Source organism: Geotrypetes seraphini, chromosome 2, assembly GCF_902459505.1.
Source record: "Geotrypetes seraphini chromosome 2, aGeoSer1.1, whole genome shotgun sequence".
NCBI lineage: Eukaryota > Metazoa > Chordata > Amphibia > Gymnophiona > Dermophiidae > Geotrypetes > Geotrypetes seraphini.
Window position 1 is genome coordinate 515,346,925 of NC_047085.1, and position 16,112 is coordinate 515,363,036.

Here is a 16,112-nt window from a genome sequence, read left to right on the forward strand (position 1 = left end):
TTCCACTACAATGGGCTGATAATGCCATTAAATATTTGGGCGTGAGCATTCCCGCTGATCTTTCTACCTTATATGCGTCTAATGTAACTCCTTTGCTGCATGCTTTAACGGTCAAACTTCAACTGTGGCATGATTATCCTTTATCCCTCCTAGGGCGGGTGGCACTTTTAAATATGACTATACTTCCGTCCTGGCTCTACGTTTTTCAAGTGCTCCCCTTATATTTGCTCAGTCGAGATGAAGATAAGTATATTTGTCTTATTCGGCGCTTCATATGGCGGGGTCGCCGAGCTCGTTTACCATATTTGCAAGTGGCACGACCTCAGTACAAAGGGGGCTTGGGTTTATTAAACCTTCGATATCTTACAATTGGCTGTGGTATGCGGCACATAAATGACTATTTTCGGGGTACTTCTGTTTTTTCTAATACTCTGTTAGAACTGGGGTGCTTTCGACAGGAACACTTTAGTGCTTTTCTCCATTCTGTTCCTTCTCCATATCCTTTGTATATTAGGCTTCGGGTGTTTGGTTTACCAATACGAAAAGTGTGGAAATGGGTTTGTAAATTTCATGGTATTAGTGCAAAAGAGTCCCCCCTTTTGCCACTATGTGGCAATCCTAACTTTCTTCCGGGTATGGGGTGCTCTAGGTTCCGTCATTGGGTGGCAAGGGGGTTAATCTTTCTATCTCATTTAGTATCAGATGATGGTGTTATGCTGTCATTTCAATCTTTGACTCATTTATATGGTTTAACTGCTGTGGACAAATTTGCTTATATGCAGATTGCTCATTATGTTGCCACTCTGAATAGGACAAACTTGCAATCTGCTCGCCAAGAATTATTGTCCACAGCTTATATTCTTGGCTCTCAATTGTTAGTTCCCCTTAAGTTCCATTTGAGATATCTGAAAGACGAAACCCCCTTGCCAGACTATACTCATTTCCAGACTGTGTGGTCTCAGGATCTGAATGTGGTACTCCCGGAAGACACTATAGAAAGGCTGTAGCCCGATTGTCATCACTGAAAAAATATACCTATTTCTGGGAAATGCAATTTAAATTATTATTTAGGATTTATGTATCTCCATATAGAGCCTATTGCGCAAAATTTCGATCATCATCAAAGTGCAATAGATGTGATTGTCAGATTGCTGAGCTGGGCCATATGTTATGGTCCTGCATAGCGATCAAAACTTTTTGGAGGCAAATTTTTGCCTTTAAAGAGACTCTTTGGACTGTGACCATACGACCATCCCCTCTTTTATTATTTGGTATTTCTCCTCCTTGTCATCCGAAGCCATCTGGATTACAAGCTTTTTTAAAATGGTCCATTTTATGTGCCCTCAAATGTATACTTCTTAAGTGGCTAGATAATGATGCTCCCACAATCCATATGTGGCGTATTCAGATGATACAACTGCTTACCTGGGAACGTCGAGATGTATCTGACTTTTCAACTGTCCAAGGAGAACGTTTCACAATTATCTGGGAACGTTTTTGGAATACGATGACTTCTGCTGCAAGAAGCCGTGTTTTGAACTGTTGACTGTGTCCTATTGATATGCAAACACTATTAACATTCGAATGTGCTTTTGGGAACTCCGACTCGTTCTGGGGGGGGGGGGAAGGGAGGTGATTGGGTTTGGTATAGGGATTGGGTTAGATTTGGATAAAATGTTGTTTGGAACATTGATATATGGTTGAATTTTGGCATTTGTCTTTTTTTTGCTTGTTCCAATAAAAATTATTATACCATAAAGCTGTACAATATTTCTCTCATATGGATTATTTTGTTTATTCTTAGATAAATCACAGTTTTTATACACATAATTTTCCAATTTGTATTAATTGCTGAATTTTTATAGGACAATATTCAGCCGAGGACAGTGAGCATTGTCTACAATCTATTTCTATGAGGCTCATCCCCTCTTCACATCTAAGAAAGTACAGTCTAGGCATACATTGAAACTCAAAAATACCAAAGCTATATAAAAGAGCAGGAAATGCCAATATTTTATCTCAGGAATGTCTGCTTAATAATTGCTCTTTCCTTCACTCCTGGACATTCATATAAACCTTCCTTCTGTAGTTCCTATATAAATCTTCTTGTATCCCTTTAAATGTGATTTCTATTTAAGTTTTTATCAGATTCTAACCAGTACATGGTTTTAGTCATGAATCCTCTCATGCAGATTTAAATGTGATTGTCGATTAAAGTTCCTACCACATTCTGAACTGGTATATAGTTTCTCTTCCATATGAATCCTCTTGTGAAGATTTAAATGTGATTGCCGAATAAAGCTTTTCCCACATTCTGAACAGGTATATGGTTTCTCTCCGGTATGAATCCTCTTGTGCATTATTAAAGTTGACCGCACACTAAAGCTTTTCCCACATTCTGAACAGGAATATGGTTTCTCTCCTGTATGAATTCTCTCGTGATGATTTAAATGTGATTGCCGATTAAAGCTTTTTCCACATTCTGAACAAGTATATGGTTTCTCTTCCGTATGAATCCTCTTGTGAAGATTTAAATGTGATTGCCAATTAAAGCTTTTCCCACATTCTGAACAAGTATATGGTTTCTCTCCGGTATGAATCCTCTCGTGAAGATTTAAATGTGATTGACGATTAAAGCTTTTTCCACATTCTGAACAGGTATATGGCTTCTCTCTGGTATGAATCCTCTCGTGAAGATTTAAATGTGACTGACGTTTAAAACTTTTTCCACATTCTGAACAGGTATATGGTTTCTCTCCAGTATGAATCCTCTCGTGCATTATTAAAGTTGACTGTAGAGTAAAGCATTTACCACATTCTGAACAGCTATATGGTTTCTCTCCAGTATGAATTCTCTTGTGTATTTTTAATGATGAGGAATTATTATATCTTTTACCACATTCTGAACAGCTATATGGTTTCTCTCCACTATGAATCATCTCATGCATTTTTAAAGCTGACTGCACACTAAAGCATTTACCACATTCTAAACATGTATAGGGTTTCTCTCCAGTATGAATCCTCTTGTGCATTTTTAAAGTTGACTGAACACTAAAGCTTTTACCACATTCTGAACAAGTATATGGTTTCTCTCCAGTATGAATCCTCTTGTGCATTATTAAAGTTGACTGTAGAGTAAAGCATTTACTACATTCTGAACAGGTATATGGTTTCTCTCTGCTATGAATCCTCTCGTGTCTTTTTAAAGTTGACTGAACACTAAAAGTTTTACCACATTCTGAACAGGTATATGGTTTCTCACCAGTATGAATCCTCCTGTGCATTATTAAATGTGATTGCCGAGTAAAGCTTTTCTCACATTCTGAACAGGTATATGGTTTCTCTCCAACATGCACCATCCCGTGCATTTTTAGGGCTGATTGCTGATTAAAGCATTTCCCACATTCTGAACAGGTATATGGTTTCTCTCCGGTATGAATTCTTATGTGCATTTTTAAAGTTGACTGCATACGAAAGCTTTTCCCACATTGTGAACAAGTATATGGTTTCTCTCCAGTATGAATCCTCTCATGTTTTCTTAAATCCGATTGCTGATTAAAGCTTTTACCACATTCTGAACAGGTATATGGTTTCTCTCCAGTATGAATCCTCTCGTGCTTTATTAAAGTTGACTGTAGAGTAAAGCATTTACCACATTCTGAACAGCTATATGGTTTCTCTCCAGTATGAATTCTCTTGTGCATTTTTAATGATGAGGATTTATTATATCTTTTACCACATTCTGAACAAGTATATGGTTTCTCTCCACTATGAATCATCTCATGCATTTTTAAAGCCGACTGCACACTAAAGCTTTTACTACATTGTGAACAGGTATATGGTTTCTCTCCAGTATGAATCCTTTTGTGCATTATTAAAGTTGACTGTAGAGTAAAGCATTTACCACATTCTGAACAGGTATATGATTTCTCTCTGCTATGAATCCTCTCATGCCTTTTTAAAGTTGACTGAACACTAAAGCTTTTCCCACATTGTGAACAGGTATATGGCTTCTCTCCAGTATGCATTCTCCCGTGCATTTTTAGAGATGATTGCTGATTAAAGCTTTTCCCACATTTTGAACAGGTATATGGTTTCTCTCCAGTATGAATCCTCTCGTGTTTTCTTAAATCTGATTGCTGATTAAAGCTTTTCCCACATTCTGAACAGGTATATGGTTTCTCTCCAGTATGCATCCTCCTGTGCATTTTTAGAGCTGATTGCCGATTAAAGCTTTTCCCACATTCTGAACAGGTATATGGTTTCTCTCCAGTATGAATCCTCTCGTGTATTCTTAAACCTGATTGGTGATAAAAGCTTTTACCACATTCTGAACAGGTATATGGTTTCTCTCCAGCATGCATCCTCCCGTGCATGTTTAGAGCTGATTGCTGATTAAAGGTTTTACCACATTCAGAACAGGTATATGGTTTCTCTCCAGTATGAATCCTCACGTGTTTTCTTAAATCTGATTGATGAATAAAGCTTTTCCCACATTCTGAACAGGTATATGGTTTCTCTCTGGTATGAATCCTCTCATGTCTTCTTAAATTTGATTGGTGATTAAAACTTTTGCCACATTCTGGACATGTAAATGGCCTCTCACTTTCATGGATCCTCTGAAGACAGTTTAAACCTGTTTGATGAGAAAAAAAAATTTTGTATCATAATATAAAGATGTAGAATGTTTCTCTTCCATTTGGATTATTTTGTACATTCTTAGATACAATATAAAATCTTTGATAAAGCTTTTCTTAAGTGATTAATTTTACTCCTACTGTATTAACCGTTTAATTGGCAGATGGAGCAAAGTTTTTTTTACATAACTTGATGTTGAACGAGAGCAGCAATGCAAAAGAAAGGGTTAATTGTTACGGATCAATATTCAGCTGGGGCAATTAACATTTTCTATATAGCTGATAACTTAGAACTACATTAGTCCCAGATAGTCAACACTGGGCCATAGCTGGCCACCGGCATTAAAAATCTGGTTCATCGGTGACAGCTATTATTGAGTGCAGCTCCCATATAGCTAACTGGACACAGGACTGTTCTTACTTGTCCAGTTAGCTATGCGGTTAACAGCACTGAATGTCGCCACTGTACATCCGCATCATTTCAGGGTCTGACCTGACTCCACCACTGTCTGGATCATGCTGGGATGGTCAGCGTTGCTACTGCTGCTTGTATGATGGACCATTTCCTAGTGATTGCTGCTCTGCTCCTCTTTTTCAGTCTTGAATGCTGTCGAATGGACTTTCCCGAGTGACCCAAACATGTCATCTCTATTCGCCAAAGAGTGATTCTAAAACTGAATCGGGTCTTGCTCCTTGGGGTGAACTCTCAGGAGGTATTGGGACTTTGCCTTTGCTTTCTTTAAATTCCCTGGGTTGCTGGCTGCCTAGTTTGCGAGCGTTTGTGATCTTTGCTTTCCAGCTACTTTTCTCTGGCAATTTCATTTTTTTTTTTTTTAGTCTCACTGCCAGTTGCCTTGCTAAGAAGGGTATCACTAATATCATTGTGTACTTTGCTATCTTGTCTTTGCTGGGGGTGGCCACCGTGTGTCCTGCTTATGCCACCCCCACCTTCTAGTTTAAATGCCTAGAAACCCATGGCCTGAATTTCTCAGCAAGGATCCTTTTACCTGTCATTACAATATAGTCTCTTGTTTTTCCATTATTTCCTCATCCTCCTCTGTACCTAAAGCCTTTGCGATGACACCAGGCTCTGAGCCACCTCTTGAAGATCTCACTATTTCCTACTCTTCCCTCTCTTTTTCCATATGTAGGCAGTACTTCCGAAAAAGCTACAGTCTTTACAAAAAAGGTTTTAACCCTTCTCCCAGCTAAAGAAAAGCTTTCTGTGCCGACCAAGTGGCCTGATGTATAGCAGAGGCAGATATTGAGCTTACCAAAGAAGAGCCATCCAGCCACAGATCTATCTGTGAAATAGAAGAATATTTAGGGGAGAAATAGGTATAATCTCATTCTCCTGGGTGTCCCAAATGCCAGAGATCACATAAACCCCACTGACTCAAAATCTGAGCAATTGGGTTCTATCTTTCTGGGCATAATTAACTACCACTGCTGAATTATCCATAGCTGGATCTAACGTTAAGTTGAAGTCACCTCCTATCACCAATGTGCCCTCTATGTGAGCCGCTAATACTTGAGAAACAAGGGCCAAAAATTCCCCCCGTGCCACATTTGGCACATAAAAGTTCAAGGTGTACTTTTTCTGATATAATTGTGCCCTTACTAACACATACTGGCCCTCTTTATCTCTGATAGCATGATGTATCTGCCATGAATGAGAACGAGAACAAAGAATTCCCACTCCTTTAGATTTGGAGCCACCTTGATAAGAGGCCAAATAAATTTGAGGAATGTGCGGATGGGCTAAAATTCCATCATGCCTGTGGCGTAAATGGGTTTCCTGTATAAAGAGCACGTCAGCACGTCGACACTGTGCCTCAAACAAAAGAGGCCGCTTGGTAGGGATATTTAAGCCTCTCACATTTAGGGACATCAAAATAATATCAGTCATCTCTATGTATGACTACCATATCTATTAACAGCAATAGTTCAGGGACAAAAAAAAAGCCTGGGACACACCAGAAACTCAAAAACAAATCAAGGATACCCCCACCTTCCCCATGGGAATCTCATTCCTTCCCAATATTCAACAGTATATATATGCACGCTGCAATAAAACCCAGCATGTCTTTAGGCAAAAATATGCCTAAGAAAAAAAAAAAGAGAGGTGGTGGACCCCTCCTCCAGAGCCAGGCCCAAAACTAGAGATTAAACTTGGCCAGGGCTCTGAGCCCATTAATTTAACTATAAACAGTAGGAGCCAAGCACAGACCCCTGTATCCAAACTACCCTAGGGTAGAATCAATCTATACTATACAGCAATAACATGAAGAACCCCGTGGCAAACAGCAACTAACTCAACCATGTCTTCAGAGAACAACTCATTATGTCCATTAAGCTGAAATCAACGGACTCCAGACGATTGCCTGGTAAGACGGCTTTTTCCTTTTGGGGCACACTGCCATTTTGATCGGGGACAAAGCAGGGTCCCAGAAGGTAGTTGCATACGATTTGAAGAAAGTTCACGATCCTCTGATTCTCTTTCCTCTGGCAACAATTCTTTTGCTTCTGAGCAAAGTTTGTGCAATTTGCCTTCTTTATAACACCAGAGCAAAGGGTTGCTGCCGAGTAAAAGGGTTTAAGCTCACTTCTTCTGCAGAGAGTTGCAGACGCCAAATCCTGATATATTTCTACATTAAATGTGTCTCACTGAAAAAGCGTCTTGGCCCAGGCCACAGTTAGGATTGTCTCTTTCAATTTATGATCCCCAAAACAAACCACTATATTGTGAGGTACATTCGCTCGCGGGCGATACAAAGTGCAATGTGCTCTTTCAACAAGCACTTTCTTCGGGGGTCTTGCATGAGAAGTTTCAGTTAATAAAGCACTCATCAACTTTTGTACAGTACTCTCACAATCAGTGTAATCAGGCAGTTCCGGGAGACCTCGGAAGTGTGGATTATGCCTCCATGATCGATTTTCTAAATCTTCCACTTTATCCATATTAGAGAATGACACGGGGAAAAAATTTGTCCTTGTCACTGCCCCATCCCCGTGACCATTGACCCTGTCCCCACCGCGTCCCCACTGTCCCCATCCCCATCCCCACAGCGTCCATACAAGCTTCATTACTGCAATATTTAACTTATTCCTTCCTTATAAATCAAAGTTCTGGCTGCTGAACTAGAGAAAGAGATGTTCCGCTGGCAGAGCTTTGTTTATAAATTTTTATCAACACAACTAATATACTACTTTATCCTAAAGCAAAAAATATAAAATAAAATAAATATAAATTTTTTTTCTACCTATGTTGTCTGGTTTCTGCTTTCCTCAGCTTCTCCTCATTCATTTCCTTCCATCCACTGTCTGCTTTCTCTGTCTCTTCCATATGCTCTGTTACTGTGCCTCTCCCTTCCATCTCTCCGTGCCACCCATCTTCTTCCCTCCGCTCCCCCCATAGTCTTGAATCTCTCTCTTCCCCATTTCCCTTCAGCGTCTGTTCTTCTGCACCCCATCTTCCCCAGTTCCCTTCAGCTTCTGTTCCTCTCTACCCCACCTTTCTTCCCTTTCTCCCTCCCTGCTCCTTACCTTCTCGGCAGGCAATTTCTCTAAATGTGCTTCCTACCAGCAGCCGGAGCATTGAAATTGCGTGTGGCTGCAGGAAAGGTCATCTCTGATGCAACTTCTTGTTGTGTTAGAGGTGATTTTTATGGCAGCCACATGAGATTTCAACTAGAGAGTTGCGCGGGGACAGAAATCCCACCCGTCCCCGTGAGGAATCCCTCCGTCCCCACCCGTCCCCGCGAGGAATCCCCTCCATCCCCACCCGTCCCCGTGAGGAATCCCCTCCGTCCCCGCCCGTCCCTATAAACTTCAGAAATAGTTATTTCATTTAATTATGCTACTGAATTAAAGGCTCTGGTAGAAACCCATTTACAAATAAGCAAAAAGACTTTATTAATTTGAAAATATTAATTGGGAATAATACATACTTTGTAAACGGGTTTCTACCAGAGCCTCTAATGTTTATAAATTTTTATCAACACAACAAATATACTACTTTATCCTGAAGCAAAAAAAAAAAAAAAGAAATAGAATTCTTTCCCTACCTTTGTTGCCTGGTTTCTGCTTTCCTCATGTTCTCATTCAATTCCTTCCATCCACTGTCTCTCTTCCTTCTGCATCTTCCATTTGCTCTGTTACTGTGCCTCTCCCTTTCTTCCCCCTTCCAAATTGGTCTGGCACCCATCTTCTTCTCTCCGCTCTCCCCGTAGTCTGGCATCTCTGTCTTCTTCCCTGCCAGCGTCTTCTCCCCACTCTCTCTTCCCCATTTCCTTTCAGCGTCCTTCTCCCCCCCCCATCTTCCCCATGTCCTGTCAGCGTCCTTCTCCCCCATCTGTCTTCCACATGTGCTTTCAGTGTCCTTCTCCCCCCTCTGCTTCCCCATGTCCTTTCAGCGTCCTTCTCCCTCTCTGTCTTCCCCATGGCCTTTCAGCGTCCTTCTCCACCACCCCCCTGTCTTCCCCATGTCCTTTCAGCGTCCTTCTCCACCCCTTTGTCTTCCCCATGTGCTTTCAGCATCCTTCTCCCCCTCTGTCTTCCACAAGTGCTTTCAGAGTCCATCCCCCCCGCCCTTCAGCGTCCTTCTCCACCCCTTTGTTTTCACCATGTGCTTTCAGCGTCCTTCTCCCTCCTCTGTCTTCCACAAATGCTTTCAGAGTCCTTCCCCCCCTGCCCGTCTTCCCCATGGCCTTTCAGCGTCCTTCTCCACCCCTTCGTCTAAAGTGCTTTCAGCGTCCTTCTTCCCCCTCCTTCTCTACCGCCCCGGGTGCAGCACAGCCGGCCAGGTCCTCTTACTTTTGTGGCGCTTCCCCGATCGACCGACCGACAACAGCTCCGGTCCGACAAACCTCCCTGCCCTTAACCGCAAATCTAAATTACCTTCTTACAGCTGCTGTAAGAAGGTAATTTAGATTCGCGGCTACAGGGCAGGGAGGATTGTCGGACCGGGGCTGTTGTCGGTCGGTCGGGGAAGTGCCACAAAAGTAAGGGGACCTGGCCGGCTGTGCTGCAACCGGGGCAGACCGGGCGGACCGCCCCCCTCCCTTGGTAGCCATTCACTCGAACCGCGAGGCTACTCTCCTTCTCCTTACTTGCCCTGCCTGCAGCACAGAGCCGAACGGAAGTCTTCCCGACGTCAATACTGACGTCGGAGGGAGGGAGGGTTTTGTTTAAGCCCTCCCTCCCCTCCGACGTAAGCGCTGACGTCGGGAAGACTTCCGTTCGGCTCTGTGCTGCAAGCAGAGCAGGTAGAGAAGAAGAGCCGCGCGACTGAGTACATCCAGCCCCGCAGGAACCCCGCGACCCTCGAAGGCATCCCCACGGGATCCCCGTGACCCTAGGGGGTGTCCCCACGGGATCCCCGTGACCCGAAGGGGAACCCGCGGGATTCCCGTCATCCCCGTTCCCGTGCAGCTCTCTAATTTCAACGCTTCAGCTGCTGGTAGGAAGCACATTTAGAGAAATTGCCTGCCACGAAGGTAAGGAGTAGGGAGGGAGATGCTCAGGCAGCGGTGATCAGGCTCAGGCAGCAATCAGGAGGGATAGAGGGAGGGAGAAGCTTGGGTGGTGGCAGCGATTGGGCAGTGGCAGCTATCAGTATGGAGGGAGGGAGTGAGATCGGTGACCGCGCGTGTTCTTTCCCTTCACTGCGGAGATAAGGCCATTCACCGCTCCACGAGGTGGTGAATGGCCTTCTTCCCGTACCCGCGGCGACCACTTCTTTTCTCTCCCCCATTTCAGCGGGTTACCTGCGGCTAGCTGCTGGGTAACTATCCATCTCTTTACAACCCTGTATTGATGTTTCCAAGCTAGTAATAGCATCATGATGATTATCCAAACGAACCTCGGACTCCAGTAAACGGTTGTCAAGTTCAGTAATCTCTCCCCGAAGATTGGTTGCCAGGGTCACCTGCTCGGAACACACTGCTTTCAGGTCAGCTTTAATTTCCTCTAGCAGGGACCAAAAGCTTAGCAGAGTGTCCGATGGTGCAGTAATTTCCAGTGCTTCTGTCGTTCCATCTTCCTCAACCTGGGTAGGTAAAGCATGCTCTGACCCCAGGGCCTACTTTGGGATGGACTGAAATCTGAATGCTGCCAAATCCATCTCTGCTGGTTCCCGACTCCAAGATCAGCAAAATAAGATCACTACCGTTTACATTGGCCGCGACTGAAACTTAATTAAGAAATTCAGGTCTGGCTGGGGGGAGCTCCCGTTGCACGTCCATTGAGCCTGATGACATCACTTCCCCTCCCCCCAAATATTGCATTCACTTCTGGTCTCCTTATCTCAAGAAAGATATAGCGGCACTAGAAAAGGTTCACAGAAGAGCGAGCAAGATGATAAAGGGGATGGAACGCCTCTCGTGAGGAAAGACTAAAAAGATTAGGGCTCTTCAGCTTGGAAAAGAGATGGCTGAGGGGAGATATAATTTAAGTCTATAAAATCTTGAGTGGAGTAGAACGGGTACAAGTGGATCAATTTTTCACTCTGTCAAAAATTACAAAGACTAGGGGGCACCCAATGAAGTTACAGGGAAAGCACAGTTACTTACCATAACAGGTGTTATCCAGGGACAGCAGGCAGATATTCTCAACATGTGAGTGACGTCATCCACGGAGCCCCGTCGTGGACAGCTTTTCAAGCAAACTTGATTGAAGATCTCAAAGTTTGCTAGTGCTGCCCACGCACGCGTGTGCCTTCCTGCTCCACTAGAGGGCACATTCCCTCCTCGTGGTCTTCAGTTCATATAACTAGCAAAGAAGCCAACCTCGGGGAGGTGGGAGGGTTGCGAGAATATCTGCCTGCTGTCCCTGGATAACACCTGTTACGGTAAGTAACTGTGCTTTATCCCAGGACAAGCAGGCAGCATATTCTCGACATGTGGGTGACCTCCAAGTTAACCAAAAAGGGATGGAGGGAAAGTTGGCAATTTATGAAAACAGATTACGCAAAACTGACTGGCCAAACTGGCTGTCGCGCCTGGAAAAGGGATCCAGACAGTAGTGAAAGGTGAAGGTATGAACAAAAAAGACCAAGTGGCAGCCTTGCAGATCTCCTCAATAGGCGTGGACCTGAGGAAAGCTCCATCGCTCGGACTCTATGCCCCGTGACTCAACCTTGCAGCGAAAGACCAGCCTGAGCATAGCAAAAGGAAATACAAGCAGCTAACCAGTTGGATAAGGTGCGCTTGGAAACAGGACGGCCTAACCGATTAAGATCAAAAGAGATGAAAAGTTGAGAAGCCATCCGATGAGACTCGGTGCATCGCAGGTGCCCTTTTACAATCAAGAGTGTGAAGCGCCACCTCCCCAGGATGAAAGTGGGGTTTCGGAAAAAACACCGGAAGAACAATGGACTGGTTGAGGTGGAAATCCGAAACCACCTTAGGCAAGAACTTAGGATGAGTACGAAGGACCACCTTGTCATGATGAAATACAGTAAAAGGTGGGTCCACAACCAGAGCTTGCACCTCACTGACTCTGCGAGCAGACGTGAGAGCAACCAGGAACATCACCTTCCAAGTGAGATACTTCAGATGAGCCTTATCAATAGGTTCAAATGGAGGTTTCATCAATTAAGCGAGAACCACATTAAGATCCCAAACCACCAGGGGGGGGCTTGAGTGGAGGATGAACATTGAAGAGACCCTTCATAAAGCGGGAGACCACCGGATGGACAGAGAGCGGTTCCCCTCAAGCAGCTGATGAAAGGCAGCAATCGCACTGAGGTGGACTCGAATAGATGTCGATTTGAGGCCAGACCTAGACAAGTGGAACAGATAATCCAGCACGGAAGACAAGGAGGCTGAGAAGGGATCCATACAGCGTGCAGCGAACCACGCAGCAAATCTGGTCCATTTCTGGGAATAGCATTGCCGAGTGGAGCTCTTCCAAGAGGCCTTGAGAACATCCCTCACCAACTGAGGAAAACCTGAGGGAGGCACTTGGATAGGAACCAAGCTGTTAAATGTAGAGACTGCAGATTGGGATGCAACAGCGAACTCCGACTCTGAGACAGCAGAGAAGGAAACGCAGGGAGAACCACGGCTGCTGGGGAAACCGAGGCGCTATCAAGATCATGGTGACGCGGACCGCCTTGAGGTGCACCAGCGTCCTGAGAATCAGAGGAAAGGGAGGGAACGCATAAAGGAACATGCCCGTCCAATCGAGAAGAAAAGCATCCGCCTTGAGACGATCTGGGGAGTACATCCTGGAGCAGAATCGAGGCAACTTGTGATTGAGGGGCAAAGCGAACAGATCTATCTGCGGAGTGCCTCACCGAACAAACACTGCCACAGAGTGTGAGAATGGAGTGACCATTCGTGTGGCTGAAGAAGGCGACTCAACTTGTCCGCCAGACAATTCCACTCGCCCTGGATATACACCGCCCAAAGGAAGATGTTGTGGCGCAACGCCCACTGCCAAAGACGATGGGCTTCCCTGCAAAGAGATAGGGAACCGGTACCCCCCCCTGTTTGTTCACATAATACATCGCCACCTGGTTGTCCATACACACCAGGACCATGCGATCCTGCAGCAAATGACGAAAAGCCACCACGGCATTGTAAATGGCTCGGAGCTCCAAGAGGTTGATGTGGCAGCAAAAGCCGTCGAGGTGCGTTCCCAGGCATACGCCGAGGAGTCCGTCGTCAGAACCTTCTGATTTGGGGGCACGAGACAGAGCAAACCTCTGGACAGATTGGAAGAGCTGGCCCACCAACGGAGCAAGCGTTTCAAGGAGGGAGTCACCGCAATGTGCTGTGACGTGGGATCCCGATCCTGCCGCCACTGAGACGCCAAAGTCCACTGAGGGACACGAAGATGTAACCTGGCGAACGGTGTGACATGAACGGTGGAGGCCATGTGTCCCAGGAGGATCATCATCTGCTTGGCTGAGACTGAAGATCTCTGGGACGCCAGCCGACTCAACCACAGGAGCGCGGTCTGCCGAGGCAGAAACGACCGGAGACGAACCGTGTCAAGAACGGCCCCGATAAATTGCAGGAACTGAGAGGGGCACAGTTGAGATTTGGGGAAGTTTAACTCGAACCCCAAATTCTGAAGGAAGATAATAGTCCGACGGGTCGCTGAAATAACCCCCCTCCCTCGACAGAGCTTTGATAAGCCAATCGTTGAGTACGGGAAAACCTGAAGACCCTGCGACCACAAGGCCGCTGCAACCACCATGAGGCACTTCGTGAATACCCGTGGGGACGATGTGAGCCCGAACGGGAGGACCCGATACTGCAAATGAAGGTTCCCCACCTGAAAGCAAAGAAATCTTCGAGAAGCCGGGTGGATCGGGATGTGAGTGTAGGCTTCCTTCAGGTCGAGGGAGCACAACCAGTCCCCCTCGTCCAGCAAGGGATACAAAATGGGAAACGAGAACATGCGGAACTTCTCCCGAACTAGGAACTTGTTCAACTTCCGCAGATCCAGGATAGGACGAAAGTCCCCGGTCTTTTTGGGAACCAGAAAGTACCGCGAGTAAACCCTGGAGTCCCGTTGACAAGGGGGAACCTCCTCTACCACCCGCAGGCGAAGGAGGGCATGCGCATCCTGAAGTAGTAGGAGAAGCTGGGCCCTGTTGAAAAGAGACTCTCCTGGAGACCTGTCCGGCGGTAAGGCCCGGAAGTTGAGAGAGCACCCCTCTCAGATGACTGAGAGGACCCAAGAGTCCACAGTAACCCCCGTCCAACACTGATAAAAGGCGGTAGACGTCCCCCAATGGGAAGAGGGGGGAACACCTCGGTCGGAGGCCAGCCCCCTCTCACTGGGCCAGTCAAAAAGACGACAGCGGCTTAGTCGCCACAGGCGTTTAGGGCTTAGGGGGAGCCCTCTGCTGCTGCGGGTGCCGAGGAGGACGACGAGAGAATGCTGGCATCGATTTTTGTGGATAGTGCCGGGGAGGCAGCTGGTAGGACTTGGGCGGAGCGGGCTTCGCCTTAGCCCGAACCAGGGAAGCAAAGGAGCGTTCGTGTACAGAGAGGCGTTTTGTGGCAGCCTCGATGGAATCATCGAACAACTCGTTCCCCAAACAGGGTAGATTGGCCAACCGGTCCTGCAGGTTGGGGTCCATATCTACAATGCGAAGCCACGCCAAGGGACGCATGGCCACTGCGAAGGCCGAGACCCTGGAAGAAAGCTCAAATGCATCATAAGAGGCCTGGAACATGTACAGTTGAAGCTGCAACAGAACATCCACAAGCTTGCGAAACTCCGCACAGCGCTTGACAGGCAGATCATCCTCAAAAGATGGAAGTGACTTAATACACCATTTAAGATAGGACATAAAAGTAAAATTGTAATTTAGGACCCTATTCGCCATCATAGAGTTCTGATAGAGGCGTCTCCCAAATTTGTCCATAGTCCTGCCCTCCCAGCCTGGCGGGACAGCTGCATACACCTTGGACAGGTGGGACTTCTTGAGGGTAGACTCCACCACCAAGGACTGGTGAGAAAGCTGCACCTTCTCATACCCTTTGCAGGGCACCGTCCGGTACCGAGACTCCATCTTGGATGGAATGGCCGGGATAGCGTAGGGAGTCTCCAGATTGCAAAAAAAGTCTGCTGCAACACCGGATTCAGGGGGAGCCACAAGGACTCCCTAGGAGGGTAAGGGAGTTCCTTCTCCTCCAAAAACTCCTTGGTATACTTGGAATCCGACTGGAGGTCAAAGTTCAAGGCCTTACCCATGTCCTGAACAAATCTAGTAAAGGAAGAGGGCATGCTCTCAGAATGCCCCTCGAGGGGAGTGGTGGAGCGAAACCGCAAGGCAACTGAAAAGGAGGGGGAAGCCTCCCTGGAATACTGCGCCGGCATATCCGTATCCACAAGCATGGACGCTGAGGACGCCCCGCTAAAAGAACGGGGGGGGGGGAGTCGACAAGAGCCTGCGTTTAGGAGACCCCGGAGAGGAAGATCCCGGGGTCCGGGCAGCCGAGCCCCGATGATGCCGCCCCGGAGAACCCCGGCCCGAAGATAAGCCTCGAGAAAAAGAGGCAGGACCCCCCCCCCCGAGGCCGGCTCCTCATGAAGCCCCAACCAGATAGGCAACCGCAGCAGACTCGGATTAGACAAGATGAGGACCGAGGTTTTGATGGATCCGGTGGTGCGAGGACCCGGGGACCTACCCCGCCTCGGGGGAGAGTCCCGGGGGCCGCTTCGCCAGACGTCTCGACCGAGGCCGGCCCGAAGGCGAGGTATGCCTCGATGGAAGAGGCGAGGAGTCAGATGAGGACAGACGCCGAGACCGACGCACTTTTCCCTTGGAAGCCTCGACGCGACGCTCAGGCTGGCTCCACAATGCGTGAGGTCGAGGCCGGAACGAGCTGAGCCAAAGCGGAGGAGAGCTCTGAGGAGATGATCGCCTTCAGCACCTCCTTGAACATTGGCACCGTGACCATGGGAGGCCGGGCCGGCTCAGTAGTACGTTCCACTGAGGGCAACCTCGAG

General features: G+C 46.7%; 1 pseudogene; it reads right to left on the bottom strand.

Annotated features, from left to right (window-relative positions):
- Positions 1–1,776: 1,776 nt before the first annotated feature.
- The window catches only part of LOC117355287, an 89,051-nt pseudogene continuing 74,715 nt past the window's right edge, over positions 1,777–16,112 (bottom strand).